Source organism: Lepisma saccharinum, chromosome 6, assembly GCF_977018435.1.
Source record: "Lepisma saccharinum chromosome 6, izLepSacc3.1, whole genome shotgun sequence".
NCBI classification, from domain to species: domain Eukaryota; kingdom Metazoa; phylum Arthropoda; class Insecta; order Zygentoma; family Lepismatidae; genus Lepisma; species Lepisma saccharinum.
The window spans coordinates 86,235,750-86,248,789 of NC_139234.1; positions in this window are offsets into that span (position 1 = coordinate 86,235,750).

A 13,040-nucleotide genomic window follows, 5' to 3' on the forward strand; every position below is an offset into this window, starting at 1 on the left:
ATCCAAATTTCTTGCAATGCATTGCTACAGAGGATGAGAGCAGGTGTGTGAGTTACGACCCTGAAATGAAACGCCAAAGCATGGAATGGCGTTCTCCTGCATCACCCCGTCGGAAGAAGGTCAAGGCGTAAAAATAACGCATCAAGACGATGCTTATCACTTTCTTTGACAGTCATGGCATGATCCACAAGGAATTCCTGCCGGAGGGAACAACAATTTTTCTGCCTTGGCCTGCTCACGGCACATACCGACCCGAAAATGATGGGGTTCTTCTTCCCTTTTCAACTCATTTGCAAAATAAATAAATAAATTAGAAAAAAAGGTGATTAAAAATTGACAACAGGGTTCGACTACTATTCGTTGAATTTTCGTGGTGTCTCATGATCGGTAGTTCTTTCTAGAGGTGTGTGCAAAAATTACGCAGGAGTTTAAAAAAGAAACAGAAATGAACAAAAATCTAGATCAGTATCGCTTAGTTAGTTCTCGAATATATTGTGTAGATTGGTTTGTCTTGAAAGGCGTAAGTAAATTGATGGAAACAGTTGTATTTGTGGAGTGATTTGCAGTCACGAAATGACATTAATTTCGAGAGAAAAGTGAAATAAAATAAATAAATAAATAAATAGCATGCTTCAAGAAGAAACATCGCAATGCGATTCCGGACGTCAGATGTTAAATTGTACATCTTTTGGGAAGCAATGTTCAGAAATAAACGCAGTTTTTCGAACTGAAGCGACACGACAAGCTGCATGTGTTGCTTGTCACTTGTATGATACTCGGACTGAATACAGTGTTGCCTCGGTTTGTTATTCGCACGGTGAGTGCATGCAAATAGAACGAAGTGTCGTTTGTCGTTTCGGCGTGAAATTTCCATGTCGTTTTTTGTCTGTCTCTTCGGTATGAATGTTCCCTTAAGGGAGATTTTAGATCGAAGCGACAAGCGACACAGGGCCCTTAAGTCTAACTAAGCATTCATCGCGCATAGCAGAACAACATAACTTTAAAGAGAAAATCGAAATAATTATAAGACTATTTAAGATTCATGTTGACATACTTGAAGATGTTGATATGTTCATTCACAGAATTTGTTTTACAACCAGTAGCTATTTATCACTCCAGAAAAATCAGCAACAAAGCACTTGCATTCTCTATCTCTGTCACAGATCAAATAAAAGGACTCGTTGTTCTGAAGCTATCAACCGAGTGGACCTGTTTGTTACTCCCCAAGCGACTTCCCGAAGCAGATTCCATGCTCAGTGTGAGCAATTTTGAAATCTGGAAATTTTTGCAAAGACGGGACACCTTGACCTGGGAAGGATTAAATGCGCTCCCTGTCCTCCTTCCCCGCTGCTCTTTGAACAACAGGGGGGCCAAGCAGATAATTGGCGTCTATGCTTAAAGTCAGGCTTGAACTTTTGCCTTAAGTGATCCGAAGAAAATCTTGAGAGTAGCAAAATTAGCTCTTCTTCCACGTTATAAACATCCAAGTTAGTAATTGAAGTGTCGCAATGTAACTGTGAAAGTAACTGTAAAAGTAACTGTTGAAACGTTACTTCTATTGGAAAAAGTAACTCTGTTACAGTTACTTCATTATACAAGTAACTAGTTACAGTTACAATTCTATAAAAGAAGTAACTGTTACTTGTAACTAGTTACTTACAAACACTGGTATACACCACAACATCGAACATCAGACATATGTAGGAACGATCGCCCTGCATGCTGCTGCTCTTTGTCGATGAATTCTGAACCTTGTCTTGTTCCTTTAAGAGTACGCAGTGCATGGAGAAGTCAGAAGATCAGAAGTTCTCACATCTTCACCGTATAAAAACTCACTTCTGGCATCAACTTCCGGGACTTTGCCAAAAAACGGAACGACACAGTGACAACTGAACCAGTGCCTCCAAGGAAAATTGTGCGACCTCCTGATGATGCAACTTCATCAACGTCAACACAAGAAAGATTTTTCTGCCCTGGGTGTGATGAACACTGTGTGGAACCCATAACTGAAGACTGGGTTCAGTGCGTAGGTTGTGTTCAGTGGTGGTACGAAGCATGCACAATATGTGTTTTAGTGCAAACTGTTTGTCGATGTAATTATTTCTTCAGCTTCTGTGAGGTTGCAAAGTTAAGTGCATACTCTTACAGGATTTTCCCCTACCCCAATGAAACCCTAATGCAGTGGTTTACTGAAATGTCTTAAAACTTACTTCTTCTTTAATTTAAATTTTCTATGTTTGATCTTGTAAGCAACCTCTTCAGCCGCAAAAACAACAGTTGACAAAGCACACCGAAGCATCAAGATATAAAAGTAGGCTTTGACGTGTTCCAGACGCAAAGCAACAAATTCCCTGCAGGGCTCTGAGCAGTGGCCTCGTGGCTTGGTCTCCCTTTGGAAGTCCTGCAGGAACTTGATGACCAACCCACTCGCGTGCATCCTCTGCAGAATGACGTTCACCCGAGGCACGAACACGGATCTCTTCGCGAAACCAATCAGCATGAAGTGGTTGCCCAAGTTCTCGTCTATGATGTGGAACTTCGGTGGGCAGCTCAGGCAAATGAGGAACAGTCTTCCGATGTACATCTCTGAAGCCTTCGCAGCTATTGCAGACATCGGCTTCCTCCCACTGACTATGTCTCCCATGAACTCCATGTATGTCCGCTCCGTGTGCTGGAATTTCTCAAACAGCGACCATAATAATTAATTCGACTTGTCGTACAGAAACATCCTGAAGAACCTCACCCCTTTTATCGGCAAGCCGGAAGCAGAGTTTTAATGTCCGCGTAAAACTTGGAGGTGGTCATGACGCTCAAGATACCAGCCTGTAGCAGCGTGGCAATGATCAGGCAGAAGTAGACCCAGAAGAAGAATATTATTCTCATGGAGTTCTTAGTTGGGTGTTCCACTGACACTTGGACGAATATGGAGAATAATATAAGATAAACAGGATGAAAGTCATTCCTTTTGTTCAGCGAACTTTTCTGAAGGAGCTTCGTGAAAAATAACACGGTCAGAAATGTGACTCCGATAGAGGCCCAAATTGTAAGACCAAAGAACAAAATTAACGACAGCCATGTTGGCATCTTCTCGCCTTTGGGGATCATAACTGACGTTGCAGAAAAGTCAATGAAATCGAGAAGTCCACGAACCCCCATCTCTCTGGGAGAAGGCCGAGTTGGGTAAACGCGAAATCAGCTTTGTTGTAAGCAAGATCTCCTATGACGTGTGTCCAAGTTCCGTTCTGCAGTCTCTTTCCGTAATATGACTTTTGGTGGATTATCAAACTCTTCGTGGTGTAATTCATGATCTTGCTTAAAGCTACAAAGATTTTGGAGAAGTATCCGCTGTTTACGAAATCTCCGTTGTCAAGTTTTCGTATTGAAAAATACGGCAGAAGATCATACTCCACGCTCGTGGTTTTCAGCGCCTAGCCACGTAAATTCCTAGTCCTGTGCGGGTTGTTACCCAAAATAAATACTTCCTTCGCCAGTTGTAGGGTTTGCATGTACATCTCACTCAAGAATGAATTGTATGTCACTACAAGAACGCTGACAGGTGACTTATTTTGAATCTCAGAATTATCTTATGGTAACGAGTGCCCAGAAGTCCTCCAGCACCTCTCGGACACCCTCCTGTATGTACACATCTTGCAAAACGAAAACAAGAATTTGAGCTTTATTGTTCCAGAAGTACGACCACCATTTGTTTTGCAACCAATCTAAAAACTCCGTAACGTCATTTGTTAAACAAATGACTAAATAGGTCTCAGATAATAGATCGGCATTCACTGTTATGTTTTCTTCAGGCATTAGCTGAGCGTCAACGGTTACAACTGGGTATTCTTCGCGGCTTAACTTTTCCAAGTACACAAAACTATTAACATCTTCCACTCCTGTGTAAATCACTGCAATGGATGACAACTCATCAGACATCTCTAAATTCAGGACAACAATCTGATGCAACAATTTCTTGTAGTAATCCTAGTGCAACGCTTTCCTCTTCAATGCATTTTCAAAGCCACTCGTAGAAACTGCATAGAAGGAAAATAACTGAAATAATATGGCTACCATCACCGCCATTAACCCGTGCATTTCTCTTAGCTGCTTTTGCACTAATCAGGGTCAACTGCAAAGATACAAAAATATGTCTTACATATAAACACATACAGTATTATTCAAATAGCATTAAAAACAAAATAAACAAGACTGTGTCACGTTGAACAAATTTTCTAAGCTAAACAAGAGTATTTCTTCCTTACTGTGGAAATTGAAATCACCAACTGTTGATGGATTCAGGTACAAGATGCACAGGAAATGCGTGCATTTGAAAAGGGTAGTTTAATATTGTGATTGTTTTTACTAGTAATGAAAATAGCCACACAAAAGTATTAATATAATAAAAAACTACTTAATAATTCTTTCATTTCCTACAGGTATCATTCCAGAGTATTTTATGTTGATCTATATGTCTGACTACCATGCGAGAGACCCGGGTTCGATCCCCGACAGGGGAGAACCGGGATTTCTTCCACCTGTTCAAGCAGCTCCGGAGCCCACCCAGCGTCGTATATAGTGTGTACCTGGAGGAAACTCTGGGGTAAAGGCGGCCAGGTGCGTGGTACTGATCACATCACCCCCACCTTCGGCCGTGATCAAGAAAGTGTGGGACCCTAACTCCACACCCCCTATACGCGCCTTCATGCGTGGTGCAAAGCACAGGGGAGCACTTTACTTCTTTTACTCTTTTTCTATATGTAGGTTTCATGTGACGTAAGGATGCGCACAGCCGCCATGTTTGAGGCCAATTTTATGTGTCGTTTGCAAGAAAATATCCACTACGTAACGTTCGTTCCATTTGCACCAACTGCACATTTGTTTTATATAACGAATTTCTGTGTTAGTATCCAGTGGCGTAGCAACATAATGGGAGGTCCAGGGAGAGATTAGAGTGCGAAGCCCTTATTCGTTCTTTACATTTGAAATCTCAATGTGAATCGATGCAGAATCTTCAGGGATACGTCAGGAATTAATAATATTTAAATAATAATAACAAATTACTGACGAGAATGATATTTAATAATTTTACTCACCCTGAAAATGTTTTTCTCTGTTTTTCGAGAGCTGAAATCTGAAGCTTTAAGAGAAGCCCGTACCCAGGGGAGGGGCCATGCCCACTCTCGAACTATAAAATATTATAATGTGAAGGTAAAAAAAAACCTACGAAAATAACATTGAAGATTTTTCAGATTGTGCAACAATTTCTATTTCGTCCTTGCTGTATGGGTTGTTTGGGGAGAGAGGCAGAAACTCCTGAAATCTTCAGTCTGCAACATCGAGTAATTTTTGTTTTGTTACCATTTATGCAAGTCTACAAGTTATCTTGATTTCATCGGAACAGTCCATTGTTTTTAATCCCTGTCCATTTTTCAAACTGCAGTCATGTTCCGAAAATGTTTTTTTTTGTTTTAGTTTAACTCACATTTACACGTGTTTTTCATTTTAATAATCATTGCTAATATGTAGTATAAATTATTTATAAATATATTATTTTCTAACCATATTCAATGGTGCTGGTATAATATTTAAAAAAAAAATAAAACCATGTTAATTTGCAAGTCACACTACAATTCGAATACTTCTGAAAATTGAATGTAAATAAGCATACGCCATGTGACAGACAACCTTTGTCTGTAAGTGATAGTAGGCATATTATTCATCACTATCTTCATTCTGTTTTTACTCTACATCTTGTGTGGCAACCATAGGTGCTTTATTGTTAACTTATTAAAGTCGGGAGTGCAAAGTCAAGAGAAATAAGAAAATACAAGAGAAAGTGCTTTTCATTAAAGAAAATATTAAATAGGTGAAAATGTCAAGGCAAGTTATTGTGATTTATTCTTAAATGTTTCACATGAGAAATACTGTAGGCTTAAGGCCCACATGCATATTACGTGTACGCCCCTGATTTGACGTATTCATTCAAATTATAACGTTTAACTAGAATTTAAAAGCAGATAAAACAAAAAGTTTTAATTTTATGCAGACAACAATTACCTTTTTGCATATTTTTCCACCACTTGTACTTATTACATTTTCCGTATCAACCCCATAGGACGCGAGGCTGTTAGTATCTCGCTCCCGCCCTCCAGGTTGAATTCCGTATGATTACAAGAACTGGCCTCAATCATGGCTGCTCGAAGCCACAATGCAACAGTTTGTGACGTTGGCTCTATTTAACTTTTTTCATTCATTGTTATTGCATTTCATGACAAAAGGATTTGTCGTTTACTGTTATTCAAGTAAGTAAACTTTTATAGAATCATTATTCATATTAGGGAACCCTTTAATTTTGATTGTTATTTTTAGAATTCCCTCCCTAAAAATCTAATCTGATTGAATCTATAATCCAGGTAATATCAGGATGGAGGCCAGTAAGAAGATGAAACACATATCCACTGACCACGCAAGCTAAGTTCTTCGTACACATCTACAACATCCAGTCCATGTTTACCTCCTCGACAAAGACAATGTGCACAAAAGATCAAGATACGAATCGCAAATCAAGATCCAAACAAGCTGTTGTTAAGTTATTGCAATGCACAAAATGGATTTTAAGAAATTGCGAATGATAGTGGCTAAAGTCGACCTCCGTTTTGGATGGCTGGGTAGTGACCTATGATTACAGGGGCCCCGGGTTCGAATGATGCGTAAGACAAGTGCATCTGCGATTGTATGTATGTTCTGATAAAAATAATTAAAAATAAAGTTAAAATTGATATTTAAAAGAGACAAGAAATGTATTTTTTTTAATCTCTAGGGCGTCTGACTTCCATGGGAGAGAGTTTGCGTTATTATACCGGGGAGGGGGGGAAGGTCGTTCTGTTAGCTCAAGTCTAGTTTATGGACAGATATGATAATCGGTAACGAACCTGCAGTTTAATGTGGGATTCAAACCAAGATGTGCCTCCACTGTTATCAAAACCGGTACCCCTTGATTACAAGGCCACAGGTTTACCTTAAAGCCTCTTGCTGATCTGAAGTGGGAGTATTATCTATTCAATGTATCTTCGGCGTTCACTTAGCCCACAGTCAATGGGCACCCGACGGCAACCCATGGAGAATGAAGGCGGCAACAGCAGTACACGATGTTCATGAAACCAAACCAGTATAACCAAGATCGAGAATAGGTAGGGCCTATCTTCCATCGCCTATATGCCGACATAGCACGAAAATGGACAATCACGGGTGGTAAGAAATGATACACCTCGATCCTGAAATATTCGCTACCCTATGGAGATAAGTGGATTGTAATAGCAAATTTTCAATGGTAACTTCTACCAACCACCGTAGAGTTAGGCAGCACACATAACGCCTTGCACGGAAGCCAGTATTTCAGAATGTAGGTGTCCCATTTTTATTTACGTACGTGGGATAGCTTTGCACTTTTACTTTAAGAACCTGTATCACTCAACTTGACTCAACGCTTGTTTATTCTAAAGTAATTCTGTAGGTACGGTGAATGCATTTCTTATATTTTCTGAAATATCCAATGCTAATTGATCACCCGTATACAAGGTGTCCAAAAACAACTTCAACATAAGTTGAGTAAACATTAATCTTGTAAATATTGCTTCGAAAGCACTTGATTCTGAGCTCAACCAAACCTGTATCTATGCAAGCCAACAATCGCTCTGACGTAACTTCTTGGGGCGTGTGGCAGGGTTGCCACTACCGTCGAAAACATAAAATTGGGAATCTTGCCTGAGCAAAATCCAAGAGAACCCTGGCACAGGTACCTAAAACCTAGGAAAAAACTATTTTTCGCCTGCCATCTTGAAATGCATTCACCAGCTATAATCAAGTGTAGGTTAACAGCAAATCAGTCACCTTAGATATCTAGAAACTATAAAGTTTAGCTTAAAACCTCTAAATGTTGTTGCTACAGATATCATAATCATAGACTTGATGACTTCGCCCCATTTTTCGGTAATTCATTTTTTGGAGAACATGCTGACCATAAATTGGGGCTTGGCAGTGGAGGCTACATGTTATTGAAACAAGTTTTACTTTTTGATTTCTACTCAAATTATAGACCATCTATTTTCAAAAGAAGAAGTTATTGCAACATTAAAAACTTTGGAAAAATAAAAAGAATTTGACATTCTGGCTTTAACGATTTGATTGAGGGATTGTAGTGTGGCGTAACAAGCTTCTGATTTTTGTTTCATAAGCTTCAAAAAGGTAGCCCATACTGAGTTTCAAAAATGCCAAAAAAAGGTCAGAAAGTTGTCCATGTATTTTCGTTGTGCAAGTTTTATTACATGCTTAAGAGATCTCCGTACACTTCCCTTATTAGCGATATACTGATGTTCTTCAACTGATGAAGTGCTCCATTTAAATATATAATAATGCTAATTACAACGTCCGCCCATAAAGAAACCGAACTGTCAAAAAAAGATGAATCAAACCAAATAAAAAGGAACTGAATTCTGGCAACACTGCAAAGAGCAATATTTAAACTTCCCGCCAGTGCAGGTTTCAACCCGTTACAGGCAGTCGGTATAGGGGCAAGCTTGCGTCGGATGCAGGTCGTGTGCAGGCGGCGTACAAGATACATGCACCAAGATGGAACAACGTTACAATATAGAATTTTGTTACAAATTGGGTAAATCGTTTACCGAAACGTTACAGATGATACGGGCAGTGTAAGGTGATGCAGCATTATCAAGATCGCAGGTGTAAGACTGGTATAATCGTTTTAAAGGTGAAAGCGTCGAGGATGAATCAAGATCAGGACAAAGGTGCTGCTGATCGCATTTTTTGATTCCCAAAGACTGATCCACAAGGACCTCTGTGATTCTGGCCAATCGTTTCTGTTACACGATAATGCTCGGCCTCATACCGCATTGTCTGTGCAACAATACCTTGCTAAGCATTCAGTGACAGTGATCAATCACCCTCCATATTCTCCGGACTTATCGCATGCTGATTTTTTTCCCTTTTTCCCAAGCTTAAGATGACTATGAAAGCGCGAAGATTTGACGACGTCGCGGGCATTAAATTAAATGTTACGCGTATTTTGCGAACACTTACTGTCAATGACTATCAACAGTGTTTCCAAGACCTGTACAAACGCTGGTCAAACTGTATTGCCTCCTCTGGTGATTATTGTGAAGGTGATAAAGTAATTTGAAGGTAATTTAATTAAAATGCAAATTAAACTCACAATTCGACAAAAAAAATTTACCTGCGTAATGTCCACACTTATTCTCAGCAAAATAAGCCAGGAAGTGGAAGAGGCGAATCTATTGGCATTGATGACAGATGAAACAAAATACATTGGGAAGATGGAACAGGTGTCAATTGTCTGATATTTGGCAGGATTAGGACGATTTTTATTACGCTCTTCAATCATTTTGATGCAGGTTCGCTCTTTGCACATATGAAAATCAAAGAACTTGTTTACATGAATTCCATAGATGCCTGTAATTGTGTAGCACAAATATACTTTGGAGTGGTAGAGTGAGAGGTGCACCAGGGTCAGAACGTAGCTTGAATTATGAGAAAACTGTAACCTTTTTTACATTTTTATTCCTGTGATATTGTTTCCCTGAAAGGGGAAACGCAGATTTTGCGCAAAACTCTTCAGCATTAAGAAGATGGAACGAAAGTACTGCACTTAATGGATTTTTTTCGAAATCCTGGGAAGGTATGAATTGGCATTTTACAAGGTTCACACTCTAGTAGCATTCTCTGTAGCAATCCGAGTTTCGATTACAGTGTGTGAAAGAACCTTTTCGTGTTTGAAACCTTCGAACAGTTTTACTCGAAACAGGATACATTATACCAGCTGCCTCGTTTGGTTGTCCTTGCTATTGAGAAGAAGGAATGCCAAGTCTTTAACGTACCGAAGATGGGCAATGTGTTCTCCATAGCACATAGAGCAAAATTCTCCTACAGGAGAATTGCACTTCAATAAGTGACTTTCGTTATTTCTAATACTTAAAAAAAAATATTTCTCCCAAAGTCATGTTTATTTTGCAAAACAATTATACTTTTCGAAACATTCTTCTAGTTGTTTATATTATTATCTTATGACATTAATATTTATATAATTAATTTAATCTCAAGAAAAACGATGAATTAAAATATTGTAAATGAGGAAACTATTTTAGACCATTTTCTACCTGTTTTCCAACACTGAAATAGGCCACTAGACACAACGCAACTTAAGGCAGTTCCCAGGAATAAAAAAAGAATTAATGCCTTTATTAAAGAGAATCATATGGAGATAAACTTGTAATCAAGAACTAAATTTAGGCAGTGAACGTCAACTCTGAAAAAAGGACAAATACAAAATAACATACATGAATATAATAATAATAATAAAATAATAAGTACTATATATATATATATAATACTGCCCTTAAAATATTTTTTCGCCTCCCTTCCGCCCGCCCAGTCAGTTTCCCCTGGCGCCGTCACTGGCCAGGATAAACCATCTAAGGGTGCTGAGGGGGTGCGGAATGAAATGTAGGGAATGCCATGTTTGAGATAAAGGAAAAATGAAACATGCATGCATGCTTTAGCCACTACATCAATTAGCAATCAACTTTCAGTAGGGATCTATGAAAATATCCTAAACTTGATTCCTTTATGCTTGCATGCTTTGACCACAATATGTACACAGAAGTACATGTGGCCTCCGTTTAAGATTAATAGCAACGGCTGTAGTATACAATCATAGTAGCGTCTCTTCAATAATTAATATTATTCGCTGAATGGTTTGCATAAGACACTGCAACACACAATACATTGTTTTGGTTGAATTAACAAAACACGTTTGGTCAAGCTAGAAAAAGAAATAGTAGCATTTACTAAAGTACATAGTTTTGAACAAATTCTTTGGAAAAGGGGTGCGAAAGAAAATTAAAGGTACAGAAACTCCCCTTCGCACCCCTCTGGCGCCGCCCTTGTCTTTCAACGTGCACAAACCACCATATTACCTGGAGTGGGGGCAACAACGATATCTTCCACACCATCGGAATTAGGCATTCACGACACAAATGGGACTGTAATAGAAATTTGGAGCTAAATGATTACAATTTAATTTCAAGTAGGCTATGTCTGAATATATTTAAAAAAACGGTCTGCCAGAAGAAGTTCAAAATGCGTATTTGGAATTATTTCCTTTTGTGTTCTGTTGGATATTTTACATTATGGTATATTGAGTGGTTATTTATTATTTCAAAATCCAAACAACGGAAGTAAAATAATTAAATAGAACAAAATTATAGTTATGATTTGTGTGCCATAAATATGTACAGAGTGTCCGAAAAGTCACGCAACCCGGTGTTTACGACCGTATAACGGAATAGCGAAACGGAATGAGAAGAAACGCTTTCTGCCAAGAGAATGCCCTGTATATTGGGAAAATTTAGAGGGACAAACATATGTAAGAACATGCATGTTTTAATAACAAATAAGCAAAGTGTTGCCAAAGGCGGAAAAAATATATTTGCAAATCGTGTATATTGATGCACAGAACTCACTGAGGTAAATTATTGCAACATTTCACAATACCAACGAACAATTTGGATGGTCATCCAATGAATTTGACAGAAAAGGAACTTTGACGAAGTTTCAAAAACATTGCAGAAGGGAATAAATGGGCTGTTCCAAAAATTGATGTTTTCACAATATTACGAGGGACACTGGCAACACTGTTGGTGTCACGTGTCACTAACAGACGTGTTTTACCTCATGCTATCACACTAAGGCACTTTTAACGACAAAGGAGAAAGTTGGTTATTCTCGAACATATGCAATAAATTACATACACCTTGCAACCCTGAAATGTGGTTTCAATTGGATAGGTATGTCAACAGGCAAAATTCCAGGCATTCGTCGACAGAAAACCCAGATCAGTTGCATGAACTACCCTTGCACTCTCCGAAAATCTGTGTATGGTGTGGAATATCGCGACGTCGTATTGTGGGACCGTTATTCTTTGAGACAACAGTGGATACTGCTGTGTACGGGAATCTCATAATGCAATCCGTTGCTCTCCTGGAAGAAGACGAACGTGATGTTTGGCTACAACAAGATGGAGCAACTTGCCATACATCTAATGAATTTCTTCGTATGCTGAGAGAATTTTTTGGTGATCGTCTAATATCCAAGGATTTATGGCCCAGTCGCTCGCCAGATTTAACATCTGGAGATTTTTTTCTGTGGGGTTACTTAAAGGGGAAAGTATACCAAACGTAACCCAGAACATTGGAGGAGCTGAAACGAAACATTACACAGGAAATTAATAATATCGGTGCTGCAACCCTCAGGAAGGTATCTGAGAACATGATCAAGCGAACCAACTTATGTATCCAAGAAAATGGTGGACACTTCAACATTTGCTTTAATTTGTAGCGATACCCACATTTCAGGGTTGCAAGGTGTATGTAATTTATTGCATATGTTCGAGAATAACCAACTTTCTCCTTTGTCGTTAAAAGTGCCTTGGTGTGATAGCATGAGGTAAAACACGTCTGTTAGTGACACGTGACACCAACAGTGTTGCCAGTGTCCCTCGTAATATTGTGAAAACATCAATTTTTGGAACAGCCCATTTATTCCCTTCTGCAATGTTTTTGAAACTTCGTTAAAGTTCCTTTTCTGTCAAATTCATTAGATGGCCATCCAAATTGTTCGTTGGTATTGTGAAATGTTGCAATAATTTACCTCAGTGAGTTCTGTGCATCAATATACACGATTTGCAAATATATTTTCTCCGCCTTTGGCAACACTTTGCTTATTTGTTATTAAAACATCCATGTTCTTACATATGTTTGTCTCTCTAAATTTTCCCAATATACAGGGCATTCTCTTGGCAGAAAGCGTTTCTTCTCATTCCGTTTCAGTATTCCGTTATTCGGTCGTAAACACCGGGTTGCGTGACTTTTCGGACACTCTGTATAATACACAAATAATAATTTTATAATGCAGAGTATTGATATTAGCAAACATTTCATCTAAACAAAGCA